Here is a 17,770-nt window from a genome sequence, read left to right on the forward strand (position 1 = left end):
CATGGCCATCTCCTTGTGGACATCATTCCTTTAGCATCAGGTGTTTATTGAGGACCTGTGATGAGGTTGCCTGGGGCAGGAGGAAGGGATGAGATCTGATCCCAGCATTCCTGCAGTTCCCGGTCCAGGAGCTGAGATGCTAATAAACACTTGCATCCCTCGTGATAAGTGTCACAAAGGAGAGACACAGGGGACTGCAAGAAAAGAGCAGAGAGGACCGAGGCCACCCTCGATTTACAACCCAGGGCCAAAGGAGCTGGTTGCCAGGGCGACAGACTCGATGTCCTGTCTGAAGGAAGGAGGACCTGGCCCCCGAGTCTGGTGCAGGTGAAGAAACCTGAGAAGGAGATGGATGTTGACAAAAACAGTGGGATTAGATATGGAGTGACCTCCAGAAAGGGAAAAAAAAAGGCAAGGGGGTCTCAGGTTGTTTCCTGCGACTGCTCCGTCAGCACAAAGGTTAAGCAGAACCACAGCAGGTGCATGAATTCTGTAGTCAGGGTTCTGAAAGGGTCCCTGAGATACAGTTTGTGGGAACCTTGAGTGATGCCCGCTGGGCCCGCTGGGTTGTCACATCCTTCAGAGCTGCAGTGGCCAGGCCACCTCCATGGAGACCCGTGTAGATGAGGGTCAAGTCTTCCTAGCAGGCATTTTAATCTCGGACACTCAACTTTTCTCTGTTGCCCACACACCAACGGAACAGCAGTTGTGGAAACTGGGGGAGGGAGGAGAGACTCCGGCGATCGTCTCACTCCCTCTGTCAACGTTTGAGGCTTTCCTTCTCCATCCCTGTGTGCAAGAGGAAGAGGAGAGATTCATGGGGACATTTTTTTGGTGATCATCCATGGGCCACCCTGAGACTCATGCTTGCATTTCCTGGCACTGATGGACAGGCTGAGGTCCCACCTCAAGGCCCATTTACTGGAGACAAAACAGACCACCTGAAAAGTACGACTCTGTCCCGCTCTGGGGTATCTGAGAGACCACACTAAGGAAGTGAGTTGAGAGGTAGCCAGTGGATATGTCAAAAGACAGAATTTCAGCAAATTTAGAGAGATAATTGGCTTTTATAAAAGCCGTTTTTCTTTTTCTTTTTTAAAAATTTATTTATTTGAGAGGCAGAGTTACAGAGAAAGAGAGTGGGAGAGACAGAGAGAGAGGGAGAGGCAGAGAGAGAGGTCTTCCATCTGCTGGTTCACTCTCCAAATGGTTGCAATGCTTAGAGCTGGGCCAGGTCAAAGCCAGGAGTTTTGTCTGGATCTCACAGCCAAGTGCAGGGGCCCAAGCAGTTGGACCATATTCCACTACTTTCCCAGGCCATTAGCAGGGGGCTGGATCAGAAGTAGAGCAGTGGGGACTCAAATTGGGGGCATCCATATGGGATGCTGGTACCACAGGTGGAGGCTTAACTTACTATGCCACAACACTGGCCTCTCAAATTGGCTTTCATTTGCAAATCATGAGTAGACTTCTACAAAGTAGAATGGAAGCTCCCAGTGGTCAGTGGCAGAGCAGTGGGAACAAAACACAAGGGGAAAAATACTCTGGGTAACTTCAGGTTACTCTTCTATAAGGGTTAAAGCAGAGGGAACTCCCTTATTACACTAATTCAGGTAGACTGGAATCTCCAGTTCTGGGGGAAAACTGGTTTATTTTGAAATCTCTCTCTTCCTGGAAGTTTGATTACAAAGCATTTAGCTTGAGTGACTCCATTTTGGTTTGTTTTGGTGTGGTCTGTGGGACTCAATCCAAAACAGTGGCCTCCCTGAATGTTTGTCTGACAGGTGTTTTGAAGAGGATTGAGCAAGGGTCAAGCAAGAGACCAAGAAGTGACCTCTGGATTGGGCAGAGTGGAAGTCATCAGTGGTTTGAGAAGATCAGTGATGCAGCAGAAGCCACTGTGGAGCAGGGTACAGAGGATTGGAGATGTCTTTGGAGGAATTTGCTTTGAGGACAGAAGAGAATGGAGAAGTAGGAAGGGCCATGAGCAAGAGGTAGGGGTTTCTCAGAAGGGAGATACTAGAACGTGTGTGTGTGTGTGTGTGTGTGTGTGTGTGTTAGTGTGCACACGCTGATGGAGAGAGGAGACAGGAAGATACTGGTAATTGGCCGGCGCCGCGGCTCACTAGGCTAATCCTCCACCTAGCGGCGCCGGTACACCAGGTTCTAGTCCCAGTCGGGGCGTCAGATTCTTTCCCGGTTGCCCCTCTTCCAGGCCAGCTCTCTGCTTTGGCCCGGGAAGGCAGTGGAGGATGGCCCAGGTCCTCGGGCCTTGCACCCCATGGGAGACCAGGAGAAGCACCTGGCTCCTGCCATTGGATCAGCGTGGTGCGCCGGCCTCAGCATGCCAGCCGCGGCAGCCATTGGAGGGTGAACCAACGGCAAAGGAAGACCTTTCTTTCTGTCTCTCTCTCTCACTGTCCACTCTGCCTGTCAAAAAAAAAAAAAAAAAAAGATACTGGTAATACAGGAGAAAGAGGGTTACAGCATCAAATCTTCGGGAAACCCAAGAGGGTAGATCTTTGATAGGAGCGAGGACAGAGAAGACAGCTATGCAGACTTGGTGCTCAGACTTGGTGCTGAGAAGACAGAGGGGTCTCTGTCTGGCTGGGCCCATATCCCCGGAAAGGAGAGAGCAAGGGCCGCAGGTGAGAGGGGAGGATGTTGGGCTTCTGCAGAAGAAGCAGACGTAATTGTCTCAGGGAGTGGGACCGTGACCTTGCCCAGTTAATCCAGGTTTGCCGGCCAGGATCTAGCTCCCATTTGTAGCTGCAATGATCAGTTTAAGTGGAACTATTGTGACAGGTGTTTGGCAGAAGGGTTAAGATGCTCTTTGGGATGCCTATACCCCATATTGGAGTGCCTGGGTAGCATCCTGGTTCCACTTCTGATCCAGCTTCCCGCTCGTGCACATCCCTGCCACCCATGTGGGAGACCCAGAGGGAGTTCCGGGCTCCTGCTTTGGCCTGGCCCAACCTTGTTGTAAACATTTGAGGGAGTGAACCAGAGGATGGAAGATCTCCCCGCCCCCACACTCCTTTTAAATGAAAATAAATACGTTTTTGAAGTTTTTTTGAACTGTGGATTTGAGGAAACACAGGGAGGCCAGATGAGAGACGATCGTGGCTGTAGAGACAGAGAAAAGAAGACAGATCTGAGACAGTTTGGATGTGCCTAACCCAGGACTGGTTCACGGATTGGATGTGACCAGAGGAGGATGAAATGGAGGACAACTAGCAGCTGTGGATATGGGTGGGTGGGTAGACTGAGAGCCCCATTTGGGGCTATTTAACCCATAAAGATGATTGGCACCCAAGAGACAAGACGAAGCAGGGGACTGGAGAGTCCGGAGTCTCAGGGGAAGGGCAGGGATTTCTGTGCACTCCGTGAAAACCCTGCCATGAGCTGGGCCTGGGGTTGTGACATTCACGTCACAACTTCCACAGAGGCCGAGGAAGGGCCTCAGCAGCTCCCTTGAGACGGCACGTGCTGGCGAGCAGGGCCTGGGGCTCGCTGCCTGCTGTGTCTGTAGCTCCTTGCAGAGTACCTAGAACCCAGTGAGCATCAGTGTTTCTGCCTGAATCTGTGAATGACACCCCAGCCCCTCCCAGCCTCCCAAAATGGTGACATTAATCAGAAGTGTGGGGCAGGGACCTCCACGGCTTTAGTGAGAGGCCTTACTGATGATGATGGTGATGGTGATGATGATGATGGTGGTGGTGATGGTGTTGATGATGATGGTGGTGATGATGATCATGATAATGGTGACAATGATGATGACGATGATTTGGGGATGACTTATAGTCATGAAGGGCCATCTGCCCTTCTAAATAACGACTTAATGAGTCGCACCATGATTGCTCAGAATGGCATTGGAGGCCAGGTGAGTGTAGGAGGCTGGGTAGACAGCAGGAAGAAGAACAATTCTGATTCCACCAGTAAGCTGGGTTTGCTTGTGACTGTAGACACGGTCCTTGACTTCTCTGTGCCTCAGTTTCCTTTTTATTTGTGTATTTTTTTTAAAGATTTATTTATTTATTTGAAAGTCAGAGTTACAAAGAGAGAGGAGAGGCAGAGAGAGAAAGAGAGGACTTCCATCGGCTGGTTCACTCCCCAGTTGGCCACAACGGCTGGAGCTGCGCCAATCTGAAGCCAGGAGCAAGGAGCTTCTTCTGGGTCTCCTATGCGGGTGCAGGGGCCCAAGGCCTTGGGCCATCTTCTACTGCTTTCCCAAGCTATAGCAGAGAGCTGGATCGGAAGTGGAACAGCCAGGACTCAAACCAGCACCCATATGGGATGCCGGCACTGCAGGCAGCAGCTTTACCAACTACGCCACAGCACCTGCCCCTATCTGTGTAATTTTTTTTAAAGATTTATTTTATTTATTTGAAAGAGTTACAGAGAGAGGTAGAGACACAGAGAGAGGTCCTCCATCTGCTGGTTCACTCCCCAAATGGCTACAATGGTCAGAGCTGCACTGATCTGAAGGCAAGAGCCAGGAGCTTCCTCCAGGCCCCCCATGTGGGTGCAGGGGTCCAAGAACCCAGGCCATCCTCTACTGTCTTCCCAGGCCATAGCAGAGAGCTGGATCGGAAGAGGAGCAGCCGGGATTAGAATCGGCGTCCATATGGGATGCCGGCGCTCCAGGCCAGGGCTTCAACCTGCTGCACCACAGCGCTGGCCTCTGTGTATTTCTTTTTTTTTAAGATTATTTATTTGAGCCGGTGCCGCGGCTCACTAGGCTAATCCTCCACCTAGCGGCGCTGGCACACCGGGTTCCAGTCCCGGTCGGGGCACCGGATTCTGTCCCGGTTGCCCCTCTTCCAGGCCAGCTCTGCTGTGGCCCGGGAGTGCAGTGGAGGATGGCCCAAGTGCTTGGGCCCTGCACCCCATGGGAGACCAGGAGAAGCACCTGGCTCCTGCCATCGGATCAGCGCGGTGCGCCAGCCGCAGCACGCCAGCCGCAGTGGCCTTTGGAGGGTGAACCAATGGCAAAGGAAGACCTTTCTCTCTGTCTCTCTCTCTCACTGTCCACTCTGCCTGTCAAAGAAAAAAAAAAGATTATTTATTTGAAAGGAAGAGTCAGAGAGAGAAGGAGAGACAGAGAGATCTCCCATCACTGGTTCACTCCCCAAATGGCTGCAACACCAGCCCCGAGAGATCACTCATTTTCTAACCAAGGCAGCAGGATTCAGCTGGTGAGCCCGGTCTGCGCTGGGTTCTCTCTCTGCCTGTGTGTTGCAGGGACCTGTTGGAAATGTCTGCAGTCCCTGCTGATGGACTTGGGCAGGTGCCACCTGAGAGGCAGATGGTCTCTGCTGCTCTCCTCCCCCCAAGTGACACAGCCCCTTGCTTGGAATCACCAGCAGAACATCACAGGGAGGCAGGTGCCTGCACGGTGTGAGCGCCGCAGCAAGCAAGAAGAAGGAGGTGACGCGATGTGAGGGACAGAGGCACTGGACGGGCACCAGAACCGCCTATGAGAACGTGAGGCCCCGTGGCAGGAGGCCAGGTAAGCGCAATGCAACAGCACACAAGTGGAGACACGCAACAGTGAGGCAGGTGACCGCGCCGATGCTATTGTACAGTTAAATACTGCTAGTGCTTCACAACGCATCCCCCCAACCTTCAAAGGCTTCTCTCAACAACGATGTCCTCCTCTCGGGGTTCTGCCGAGTGGCAGAGGCAGGAATTAGCGGGAACCTCCAAGGGGACAGTTGCTGCTGGCTGGAGATTGGCGGGGGCTTTCCCTGGGGTGCCTCAGGTGCCTCCTGTGTGGCTTCAGCTGAAGTCAAGCTCCAGGCCTCTGAAGGCCTAAGCATACAAGTCCCAGGGTAGCACCTGTGCTGTGTTCCATTGGTCAAAGCCAGGGTGGGTTTGTTACCTACTGCTACATACGAAGTAACCCCCAGGGGCAGTGCTGCGGCATAACGAGTGAAGTGCCCTCCCACCTGCCACACCAGCATCCCATATGGGTGCTGATTCACGCTCCACTTCTGATCCAGCTCCCTGCTAATGGCCTGGGAAAAGCAGCGGATGACTGAAGTGCTTGGGCCCCTGCCACCCACATAGGAGACAGGGATGAAGCTCCTGGCTCCTGATTTTTGATCTGTCCCAGTCATGGCAGTTGCAGCCATCTGGGGAGTGAAACAGCAGACGGAAGATCTGTCTCTCTCTCTCTCTTTCCCCGACCTCCACCCCATGATTCTGACTTTCCAATAAGTAAATCAATTTTTTGTTGTAAAGAATGCCCAGACTTAGTGGCTGATAATGATGACAAATGCTTATCTGTCACTGTTCCTGTGGGTTATGGAGCAGCTGTCTGGGCAGTTTTGGCTTGGGGTGTCCTGTGAGGTTGCTATCAAAATGTCAGCCAGGGCTGCATCCATCCGAAGGCTTGACTGTGGCTGGGAATCCATTTCCAAGGCACCTACTCCTGCTGTTGGCCAAGGGGTGCTTGTGGTTAGCGGGAAGCCATGGTTCTTCTGTACATGGGCCTCTCCCAGGTGACTTGAGTGTCTTCGCGACATGGTGGGTGCTTCCCCCAGAGCAAGTGACCCAAGAGACTGAGGCAGAAGTCAGAACGCCCCTTATGTGCTAGCCTGAGATGTCATACGTTGTCACCCGCACGACATATCAGTCCTGATTCAGAGTGGCGGGAGATTGAGATAGCCCGGAGGGGAGGACCCCTGGAGACCGTCTTGGAGGCTGGCAACAACACAAAGCCCCCCAAGATTCTAAGGGCTGAAGAAATGAGCTCTACCTGTGGATGGGAGCAGCCCCCAAGACGCTGTGGCCATCTCTAATCCTAACCCACGGAGCCTGGTTGTAGGAGCTCAGCGGAGGCCCAGTGCCAGAGGTTACAATCTAGAGGGTGGTACCAAAAACCAGCAACAATGGTTGTGCCTGTGCCTTCCCCGTTGACCCATCTGAGGCTGAGAGGCGGTAAATGATGTGCCCAAAGTAAGCAAGAGAGCTGGGATTAACATTCAGACCATGGCGACTTCCAGTTAGGAACCTCTTTGCCTTACACTGTTTTGCTGCTCATTATGGTGTAATGCAGTTTTAAACAGACTTTGGAGCACAGTGATTGCAATGCCGTGGGGGCTGCCAATATTCCATATAGCAGTGCCCGATTTCAGTCCCGACACCACTCTGATCCCAGCTGCCTGCTGGTGCACACCCTGGGAGGTCGCAGTTTTTGACTCAAGTCCTTGCGTTGCTGTCACCCATATGGGGGACTCTGAGTTCTCAGCTCCTGGCTTCTACCTGTCTCAGCTCGGACTGTTGCAGGCATCTGGGAAATGAACCAGTGAGTGGGGGAATCTCTCTCTCTTTCTTTCCCTTGATCTGTCTCTCTGCCTTCCAAGTAAAATAAATGACAATTTAAAAATAGAGAATATGTATCACATAAAACCACACACAGTGTAAAACAACAAGGGACTATGCCTTAGAAAAGAACAGATAGAAATACTACGCTATGGCATGGAAGGTTAAGCTGCTGTCTGCAGTGTCGGCATCCCATACGGGTGCTGGTTTGAGTCCCAGCTGCTCCATTTCTGATTCAGCTCCCTGATAGTGTGCTTGGGGAAGCAGCAGAGGATGGCCCGAGTCCTTGGGCCCCTGTACCCATGTGGGAGACCTGGAAGAAGTTCCTGGCTTCAGCTTGGCCCAGCCCTGGCCATTGCGGCCATTTAGGGAGTTAACCAGTGGATGGAAAACCTCTCTCTCTCTCTCTCTTTCTTTCTCTCTCTCTCTCACTCTCTCTTTGTGTAACACTGCCTTTCAAATAAATAAATAAATAAAGCTTTAAAAAAAAAGAAAGAAAATGGGTGATGGGGCAAGTGTTTGGCAAAGCATTTAAGTAGCCACTTGGGATGTCCACATCCCGAGTCAGATGCCTGGTTCCCACGCAGCCTCCACTGCTTCTGAGCCAGCTTCCTCCTAGTGAACCCCCTGGGAGGCAGCCAGTGATGGCTCAAGTACTTGTGTCTCTGCTACCCACATGGGTGACCTGGATCGAATTCAGTCTGGTCCAGTCCTGGCTGTTGTGGGCATTTTCAAGGTCCTTTGTGCCTTTCAAATAAAAAGAAAATTAAAAATTTAAAAAGAAAATGGGTGAGTTTTTTCTTCTTTCTTCTAAGTTTCCGTTTTTTTTTTTTTTTTTTTTTTTTTTTTTTCAAAAATAGTCCAAAGTGAGCCTCTCGCTAGCGTGTTCATAACAGAAAAACCCCAACCGTTTCCTGCTGCGGTGGATTGCCCAGGCCCAGCAGCACAGAGCGTTGTTGTGGGGTTAGAGGATGGGCGGAGGCCTCCACCTGTGGATTTTGGCTCCTGCTGCACTGTGTGCTTGCAAGGTCAGGTGGCTTTTAATGAGCTCACCTGTGCACACAGAGCTGCCCCTGCCAGTGAGGGAGGCATCGAAGGAAGAGAAGAAGGGCTCTGTGTTTGACCTCCGAGGGGTAGGGGGGAAGCAAAGGAAACTGTGGGCTGATGTTTTTCCTTCTGGATGGATGGACCGTTAGTGCTGTTTTCTGACCCAAGATCAAAGTGACTCTCTCAAAGACAAGTTTGTAGGAAAAGAGAGAATGCTTGAAATAGCTGCTATCCTGAAAGTCCAAGGCGCATGGTCACTGTAGGGAGAGCCTCTTGGGTCGGAAGCATTACAAGTCCTTTTTGGTTTCCTGAAACCATGGGATAAATTCTTTTCACTTCTATCTTTGAGCTTCAGCGTGTCATTCCAGGGTCTTCCTGCATGCCTTACGTTCCATGGGCAGTAATTTTCCTACGATAAAAACAAAACAAAGCAGTGTCCTTAATTGGGCACCTGTTATGTAAAGATGCTGTACTACAAATGTCACATATATGTCATCTTTCTGAAACAGCGTAGGAGATGGGCACCTGCAGTTTACAGAAGGGGAAACGCGGGCCCAGGGCAGTTCAACAGCTTCTCCAAGGCCACACAACTCAGAAATGGTAGAGGTAGACCCTCAACCAGGTTGATATTGTGGCAGAGGTGGGATCTAAATTTCTTTCTTTTTTTTTTTTAAGATTCAGTTGTTTGTATTTGAAAGTCAGAGTTACGCAGAGAGAGGAGAGGCAGAGAGAGAGAGAGAGAGAGAGAGAGAGGTATTCCATCTGATAGTTCACTCCCTAACTGGCTGTAATGACCGGAGCTGCGCCAATCTGAAGCCAGGAGCCAGGAACTTCTTCTGGGTCTCCCACGTAGGTGCCAGGCCCAAGGACCTGGGACATCTTCTACTGCTTTCTCAGGCTACCATAGAGAGCTTGATCAGAAGTGGAGCAGCTGGGTCTCAAACCAGCGCCCATATGGGATGCTGGCACTGCAGGCGGTGGTTTTACCCACTACAACACAGCACAGCCCCAAGAAACATTCTCAGTACAGGCCCATATATGGTGCACAAAGTGGTAAAGTTTATTTAAGAGGTGGGAATTACACAGACGTGGGCATAGAAGAAGGGTAGAGTGGGCCAGGAGGGGAAGAGATGGGGAGGCAAGTAGAGAGAGCGTGCCTCAGTCTCTGTCTGTCCAGGTCCTCCTCATTCTTCTATGCAGAGGCAGAGAGAGACCCCTCCCAGCTGCCAGCCTCTTCTGAGGTTGGGAGGGGAGAGGTTACATGGCACCCCCCTGCCAGGTCCCAGGTAAAGGGAGATATAGCCTGGGAAAGGGGTTATTTGACTGACAGGTAGGCTGATAGGATTACATAGGGTGCGGGGGGTGGGGGGTGGGGAGGAGGTGTGGCTTTCAGCTTATGGTCTAATCTAGCTCTCTGCCTTATCCCATATCAAAATGACCCCAAAGCCAGTAGTCCTTTGTTTTTTGTTTTTTTTTTTCTTTTTTCTTTTTAGAGGTGAGCAGAAAAGCAGGAAGCGCACACTCAGGAGTGAGCGTGCAGGCAACCTCAAGAGAGAGCACTGTCCCCACCCAGGCAGGAGCCAGGGTCGGGGTGGGGCTGCAGCACACAAGGTGGCAAGTGAGATTCAGCTGCATGAGGAGGCCCGGATGTGCCAAGCATTCAGCCATGTTTCATGCGTGTGGAAGGTGAAGGCGTCTGGGAACTGCACAGGGCGAGGGTGTTGGCTGCCCCCAGCCCCTTCTCCCTCCCTGATGTGTGCATGATTCTCCTCCTCAGACACTTTCCTCCCTTCATCTTTTTCTTTGTTTTGGGTCTTATTGAAGAACTCACACAAAATACTCCAGATAAGTGAGCTCAATCTTCATCTTCCTCCTGGTGAATCTGGAAGTATCGGAATTCTTAGCTCTCTTTGTTGTCAGCAACTGTGTGCAGCCAATCACGTAGGGATTCTTCTTCAGATTTTTTTGGTGAGATTTAAAAAATTTTTTTTTAATTTCTTGCCAGGCAGAGTTAGAGAGAGAAAGGGTCTTCCATCCACTGGTTCACTCCCCTAATGGCCACCATGCCTGTGGCTGCATGGATCCGAAGCCAGGAGCCAGGAGCCGGGTACTTCCTCCTGGTCTCCCATGCGGGTGCAGGGACCCAAGCACTTGGGCCATTCTCCACTGCACTCCTGGGCCACAGCAGAGAGCTAGACTGGAAGAGGAGCAACCCAGACAGAACCCAGTGCCCCAACCGGGACTAGAACCCAGGGTACCAGCGCCGCAGGTGGAGGATTAGCCAAGTGAGCCACGGCCCTGGCCTTGGTGAGATATTTTAAATGCCTTTTGGGAGGAGGTCCCTCAGCAGTCACCGTGATCCTGCTCTTCATTCGTTGGTCGCAACCCCTCCCCCACGGTGGCCAGCTTTTCCCTTCCCCTTGCTTCTCTCCTGGAGAAACCGCTCAGAACCGCCAGCATCCATGATTGTGTCTTCTGCAGGGTCGGTGGCATCAAGTACGAACTTCAGAACTGTTTCCTTTCTTTGGCCCCCTTCGCCACAAGCTTTTTCACAAGTGCCATGGTGGCAGTGGGAGCAGAAAGGTTGGTCTGTGACTGCGCCATCAGATTCTGGCAGGTGCAACCTGGCAACATTTTGAGTTCCAAGCCTGTAGCTGGGACCGTGAAATCCCAGCCCAGGGCAACTCTGTGTCTGACAGCTGGCTTGGAACATGTGGGAACCTACGCTACACTAAGCCAGTGCACCCTGGGAGCTGGGCTCAGGCCCCTGTGCAGAGCTGCACACCTGTGGGGGAGGAGCCAGCAGTTAAATGCCTTCCCCTTCCTCTCACCCCAAAGATGGGTCTTGAGATGCTTCTTGGAGGGCATCCCAGGCCCTGAAAATGAAACGGCCAAGAATATAGCCGCCCCAAGGACACATTCTCAAATGCACCTGCCTCCAGCCCTGCCACACTCAGTCACACTCCCCCCAGTGATGGATTTGCACAGGAAGTTTTTTTATAATTAAAAAATCATTTATTTTCATTTTACTTGCATGTTAGATAGGGAGAGGGAGGGAGGGAGGGAGGGAGGGAGGGAGGGAGGGAGGGAGGGAGAGAGAGAGAGAGAGAGAAAGAGAGATCTTCAATCCATTGGTTCCGTCCTCAAATGCCTGCAATAGCCAGGTCAGAGTCAGGCCAAACCTAGGAGCCAGAAACTCCATCTGGGTCTCCCTTGTGCAAGGATCCAAGTACTTGCGCCATCGTCTGCTGCCTCCCAGGTGCACATTAGCAGGAAGCTGGAATTGGAAGCAGAGCTGGAACTGTATCCCAGGCACTCCGATAGGGGCGGCAGGCATCCCAAATGGCATTTTAACCACATGCCTGCTCCCCACACAAGAACTTTTGTCTCAGGCTCTGCTCTCTGGGGTCCCTGGGCAGAACAGATTCATTTTCTCTGCCTGAGCTCTCAACCCAATGTAACTATGTTTGTCTTCTGAATCACACACGTGCTCGGCAGCCACAGTGGGAAAGGCTAGCGATTCTATTTCCACTCACACGTCTGCTCATTAACCTGGTGGGCAGCTCACATTTCTTATTCCTATCTGCTGTATGGCAGAGTGTATAAACCAGCTTTTAAAGGTTAAAAACAAAAAATAAACTGAGCTTCCTCTGTGTAGAGGTAGGTGTGGCTGCATGGCCATTGAACCCTATCACTTGTGTTACACGAGGGGTGATGTGTTCTAGCAGGGCCAAGAGATGCAGGGCTGGGGCTGGGGCTGGCGCCGGTTGGCTCTGCTGCTGACACTGCACCCTGGAGCTTCAGTTGTGCTCCAGGGTGACTTGGGGCAAGCTGGGGATTGGGTTTCCCTCGCTGGAGTGGAGGCAGGAGGATTGTGGTTGTGAGTAGAGCACTTTGTGTTTGGAAGGCCTGCGATGTCAAGGTCATAGGAAAGCATGGGGGTTATCTGCTGAAGGACACAGCATTCTCTGGGTGGAGCACAGGGAAAATCCCCGGGAGGCCAGGTGCAGAGTCAGGGCCGAAAGGAGGGACAGGTCAGCCTTTCTCCCTGGGAATTCCATTCTGCCTGCTCCCCATCAACTGAAAGCTACCATCCTCTAGTGAACCTTGGAATGCCAGAGCTTTAAAAAATTTATATTTAGTAACCCCATGTCTTCATGCTAAATAGCAAAGCAAGTCATTGATATCACCCTTGTTCACTGCTCCAATTATTCGCATGACGTCAATGCCCCTCTCCCTTGAACTGAGACAGCTCTAGCCCCTGACCACACCCGGCAGGAGCCCTTCCCGTCAGGGCCTGCCTCTCCAGAGCGAGGGGAGTCGGCTTTCATTTCACGGGGAAACCCACCCCCAGAATGATGCTCTCCCCCACCCCGTCTTGGAGAAGGGACCCAGGGATGATGCAGGGTGAACAGAAAATGCTGGAAGCTGCCCAGTCCTCAGAGGATTCTCCATGAAGGAGCCAGGCGAGGGGAAAACCCAGGAGTTGAATGTCTTCAGAAACCTCAGTGCTGTGGCCACCCCTGACTTTGTCACCCCTCTGAACTGCTCACCACTGCCAACCTCCACTGCCCCCGCCTGAATGAAGACACAGACTGGTTCTTCCATCTTTCCCGTCACCACATGCTTCCTCCTGTTCACCCCCGCCTCTCTGGATTTCCTTCTAGTTCCACCCAACATGGAAGCCAGGACCCATCCCTTCAACCACCCTGTGATCAGGAGCCCCGTGGTTCAGTGTCTCTGCTGTGCCTGACCCTGCAAATCCCACACCTGGGTACAGTGGTCAAGGCCATGAGAGTATGGGCCAACACTGTGGCATAGTGAGGTAAGCCTCTGCTTGTGGTGCTGCCGGCATCCCATATAAGCACCAGTTTGAGTCCCGGCTGTTCCTCTTTCAATCTGACTCTCCAATATGGCCTAGGAAAGCAGTGGAAGATGACCTAAGTCCTTGGGCCCCTGCACCTGCATGGAAGACCCTGAAGAAGCTCCTGGCTCCTGGCTTCGGATCAGCCCAGCTCTGGCCATTGTGGCCATTTGGGGAATAAACCAACAACAGATGGAAGACCTTTCTGTCTCTCCCTCTCTCTCTGTCTGTAACTCTACCTCTTGAATAAATAAACAATTAAAAAAAAAAAAAAGGTACAAGAGTTATCCATCCACCCCTGCAGTCCTGGAGCTGCCTCAAATCCTTGGGCCCAAGGCTGTTCTGAATTCCCCTTTCATTCATCTCAGTGACTGTTCCAGTTATTACCATCTCCCACAAAGCTTATGTCTATATATATATTTTTTTTTTATTTTTTGACAGGCAGAGTGGACAGTGAGAGAGAGAGACAGAGAGAAAGGTCTTCCTTTGCCATTGGTTCACCCTCCAATGGCCGCCACGGCCAGCACACTGCGGCCGGCGCACCGCGCTGATCCGATGGCAAGAGCCAGGAGCCAGGTGCTTCTCCTGGTCTCCCATGGGGTGCAGGGCCCAAGGTCTTGGGCCATCCTCCACTGCACTCCCTGGCCACAGCAGAGAGCTGGCCTGGAAGAGGGGCAACCGGGACAGAATCCGGCGCCCCAACCGGCGCCGCAGGGCGGAGGATTAACCTAGTGAGCCACGGCGCCGGCCTATATTTTTAAGATTAATTTTATTTATTTGAAAGGCAGAGTGACTAGGGGAGGGGGAAACCATCTACCCCCTGGTTCACTCCCGAAATGGCCACAGTGGCCAGGATTGGGCTGCCCCCACGTGGGTGGCAGGGGCCCATGCACTTGAGCCATCTGCGGCTGCTCTCCCAGGTGCATTAGCAGGGAACTGGATGGGAAGTGGAGCAGCCGGGACTCAGACCAGTGCTCTGATATGGGATGTCGCATTGTGAGAGACAGCTTAACCTGCTGCACCACAGCGCTGTCCCCCACAAAGCCTCTGTTATCATTCCCCCCCACCAATCTCAAGACATGACTTTGCTTCCTACTTTACAGCTAAAAGTTAGAAGCCACCAGGCAGGCATTCCCTTCTTCACCTTTGAGTGAACCCACACCCGCCCCATCCTTATCTCAGTGGGGGTGGGGGGCTTCTTCCTGCTCCCAAGTGCCCCCCAGTCCTGTGGGCCCCTTGAGCCCTGTCCCATCGGTCCTCTCGTGCTTGGATTCTTCACTCTCTTTGTCCTCAGCCGACTTAAGGGAATTTCTGCACTGCTTTTGCCAGTGACCCTGATAACCTTCTAGTTTCCAAATCCCAAGGTACCCTTGGCAGCCCTTTTCTGGCTGTCCCTTCTGGGGCAGGTGATGAGGTTGGCCGCCTCGTCCTCCGACTTCTTCCTTGGCTTTGGTGCAGTTTTCATCGCCTTCCCGGATCTTCTTCTTAACCTCCATTTGGCCACCCTTTAGACACTCTTGGGGGTCCTCAGGGGACTTACATGCCTATTCCATGCTCCCAGAGCTCTGGGGCTTACCTCTGAGGAAGCTGAAATGGTCTGTCAACTTGCTGGTCTTTCCCCGTGAGATCTACTGGCACAGGTCCGCCTGGGCACAGCTGCAAGTGCCTTCACCATTATCTCCAACACACAGCACCCCAGCTGGGCACTCGGGTGCTGATTCATCACGCAGCTTGTGGTACAATGGACCCCAACTTTCGCTGATGTACAACTACAAGGATCAATTTTTATTTTTCTATACTTTTAACCATTTCTCCTTCCCAAAGTGTGACTCTGGGTTAACAATCACAATAAAAACCTGAAAGCAATTTTTATGTCTTTATAGATGCTTGAGAAAATAGAGCTGATCTTGCAATGACATCATCCATGTCACCAAGTATTCCAGAACCCGTGTGGGCTTAACCTGGACTTGTGATGGCTGAATCCTGGGCTTGTGAGGGTTGGGGGTGAGGCTAGGAGGAGATGCCAGGGTAATAACTTGGGTTTTAGTTTCTAGGACTTAAAGTGGAAAGTTGAGCTCACTTCATATATGCTGTGCATACAGAGCTGCTATTTGAGGGACAAAGTAAGGAATCTCAGTTCCTATCTAAATTTAACATCACAGCCGGCGCCGTGGCTCACTAGGCTAATCCTCCGCCTTGCGGCGCCGGCACACCGGGTTCTAGTCCCGGTCGGGGCGCTGGATTCTGTCCCGGTTGCCCCTCTTCCAGGCCAGCTCTCTGCTGTGGCCAGGGAGTGCAGTGGAGGATGGCCCAAGTACTTGGGCCCTGCACCCCATGGGAGACCAGGAGAAGCACCTGGCTCCTGCGGTGCGCCGGCCGCAGCGTGCCTGCCGCGGCGGCCGTTGGAGGGTGAACCAACGGCAAAGGAAGACCTTTCTCTCTGTCTCTCTCTCTCACTGTCCACTCTGTCTGTCAAAAATAAATAAATAAATAAATTTAACATCACAACCCTGACTTTTGTCCTAGGTCACCATAATGAGTCACGGGTGCCAAGCTCTAAAATCACTCTTTTCATTTGCCAGGTCATAGTGCATATATATCCATATACAGTCTTCATTTCATATGATTTTCATGCCAGCCCAAGGAGGCAGCATTTGTTATTTTTCCCATTTCACAGATGAAACTCAAGAGACTTAATTACATAACTTGATCAAAGTCCAGCAGATTAGAGCAATGGGACTTGAACGCCAAGGCAGTGTGTTTCTTCCCAATCAACAGTGGTGATATGTGCTTCTCTTCCCTTTGTAAACTATCTATTGTGAGAAGGCATTTTTGGCGGGCACTGGAGCAAGGCAGCAAGGGGGGAGCGTGGTCCTTAGGGCCATGAGTGTTTAACTAGCCTTGTAATCTGGATACATCACCAATCCTCTTAGAGTCAGTGTCTGCATGCATAAAATGAAGACACCATCACAGCTGCTACACAGGTTACTGTAAGGTTTCAGGGAATTAATACGTGCAAAGGATGTGGCATCATATCCGGTACTTGGTATTCTCTTAATAGGTAGGGAATAGTAGAATAGTAATTTAATTATGAGGTTTTTTTTTTTTTTTTGCATCTAAATTCCGCACTTGCCAAGAAGAAGGGCTCCTTTCAGCATTCATTTGGATGTTCTTGGTGCCTAGTTAGGCCAGGTTAATGTTGCACGGATTAATGAAACTTCTGTAGCGTTTGGTGAGGGCAGGGAGACAAGTGATGACACTTACAGAGATGCAGCTCCAGGTGTCTGCTTGTCTCCCTTTCCCTCTTTCTTGGAGCTTTGAAAACGTGGCCCAGAAGAGCTTCAGGCTGTCCCCATTCATAAACATGACTTGGCTGCAAGCTTCAAGACACCCACAGCGGGAGCCCTCTCCTGTTGGGACGAGCATTTGTTTCCTGTGGGAGGCAGGCAGTGATGTTTACAACCCAGATTCGACCCTGATGAGGCTGATCAATCTGCATGGGGGGGGGGGGGAGCTTGTCCCTGGCAGAGGGCCCATCAGATATCACAGCGGGGGAGGGGGAGGGTTGTGGCATGGATGCCGCTCCAAGAGCCAAGATCTGTGTAGGTGAGGTTCAGGTGGGAGGAGGCTGACCTCAGGTGTGAGGGCAGTGACTCCCGGGTCACCCAGGTGCCTGGGACACTGGGAGGAGAAGAGGAACAAGGCCAGGAGGGTGAGCAGGGTTGGCAGCATTGGAACGTGGCACCAGCAGGTGGGGTTGTGCCTGGGCCTGGTGATGATGACAGGCAAGGGTGTGTTTTATGTGCTGTCTCACTAGTCAGAGAACAAGACTGGCTTCCTGCAGCTCCAGATCTCAACCTGGCCCTTCCTCCTCCAAATTTCAAGCTTCACCTGGGTCCAGGGTCCCTCTAAAATCAGTCCTCAGCAGGTGCAATCAAGCAAGCGTCCTCAGTTTCTCAAAAGGTGATCTCCAGCCTCCCAACCACTTCGTTTAGAGGATTAAAAGGAGTTTAGTTTGTTTTTGGCAGTTGGATTTGAACTCCCTGAGTATGACAGACCAGAAATACACTTCTGAGAGTGGCCGTTTAGCACCTCCATCAGAACCACCTGGGAGAGTGGTGTTGAGAAATACACATTTCCCCAGGCCATCCAGACACGGTGAAATACAGGATTCACCGCCCCAGAAGGCAAAGGGTGTGCCTGGGTGGTGCTCACGGGTGCTAAGTGCTTGGATGGGCACTGCCACCCAAGGAGGCCCATCCTGCGCCTCGGGTACCGCCTAAAACTGGTCTACGCTGGATGCGTCCCCAGCTCTAAGAACTAGCAACAGGGCCAGTTAGGGACTGGACGGCGCGGGCGGGAGGCTGGGAATTTGTTTTTTGAAGCACATTTCTGCAATCAGCCGGGGCGGGAGGGGGGCGGGGGGGGCGGATAGATCTGTCTGACTACCCTTTAAAACCCAAATCGGAGTGAATTTGCCCAAGCCGGATGTCCTTGGTTCTCAGAGCCTGTTTTCCAATCGGTCTGGGG

At 51.9% G+C, this 17,770-nt stretch overlaps 1 long non-coding RNA gene and 1 pseudogene across 1 annotated transcript; both read right to left on the reverse strand.

Annotated features, from left to right (window-relative positions):
* Window positions 1-10,231: 10,231 nt before the first annotated feature.
* On the reverse strand, window positions 10,232-10,938 carry LOC103351637 (large ribosomal subunit protein eL22-like; annotated as a pseudogene).
* Window positions 10,939-11,368: 430 nt separating this feature from the next.
* LOC138846044 (uncharacterized) lies at window positions 11,369-14,907 on the reverse strand. Its single transcript, XR_011383424.2, has 2 exons — window positions 14,817-14,907; window positions 11,369-11,653 (listed from the first exon to the last, which is right to left on the reverse strand). It is a non-coding gene; the product is annotated as an uncharacterized LOC138846044 (long non-coding RNA).
* Window positions 14,908-17,770: the final 2,863 nt, after the last annotated feature.

This window comes from Oryctolagus cuniculus, chromosome 17, assembly GCF_051225735.1.
Source record: "Oryctolagus cuniculus isolate XC-2025 breed Fujian yellow rabbit chromosome 17, ASM5122573v1, whole genome shotgun sequence".
NCBI classification, from domain to species: Eukaryota; Metazoa; Chordata; class Mammalia; order Lagomorpha; family Leporidae; genus Oryctolagus; species Oryctolagus cuniculus.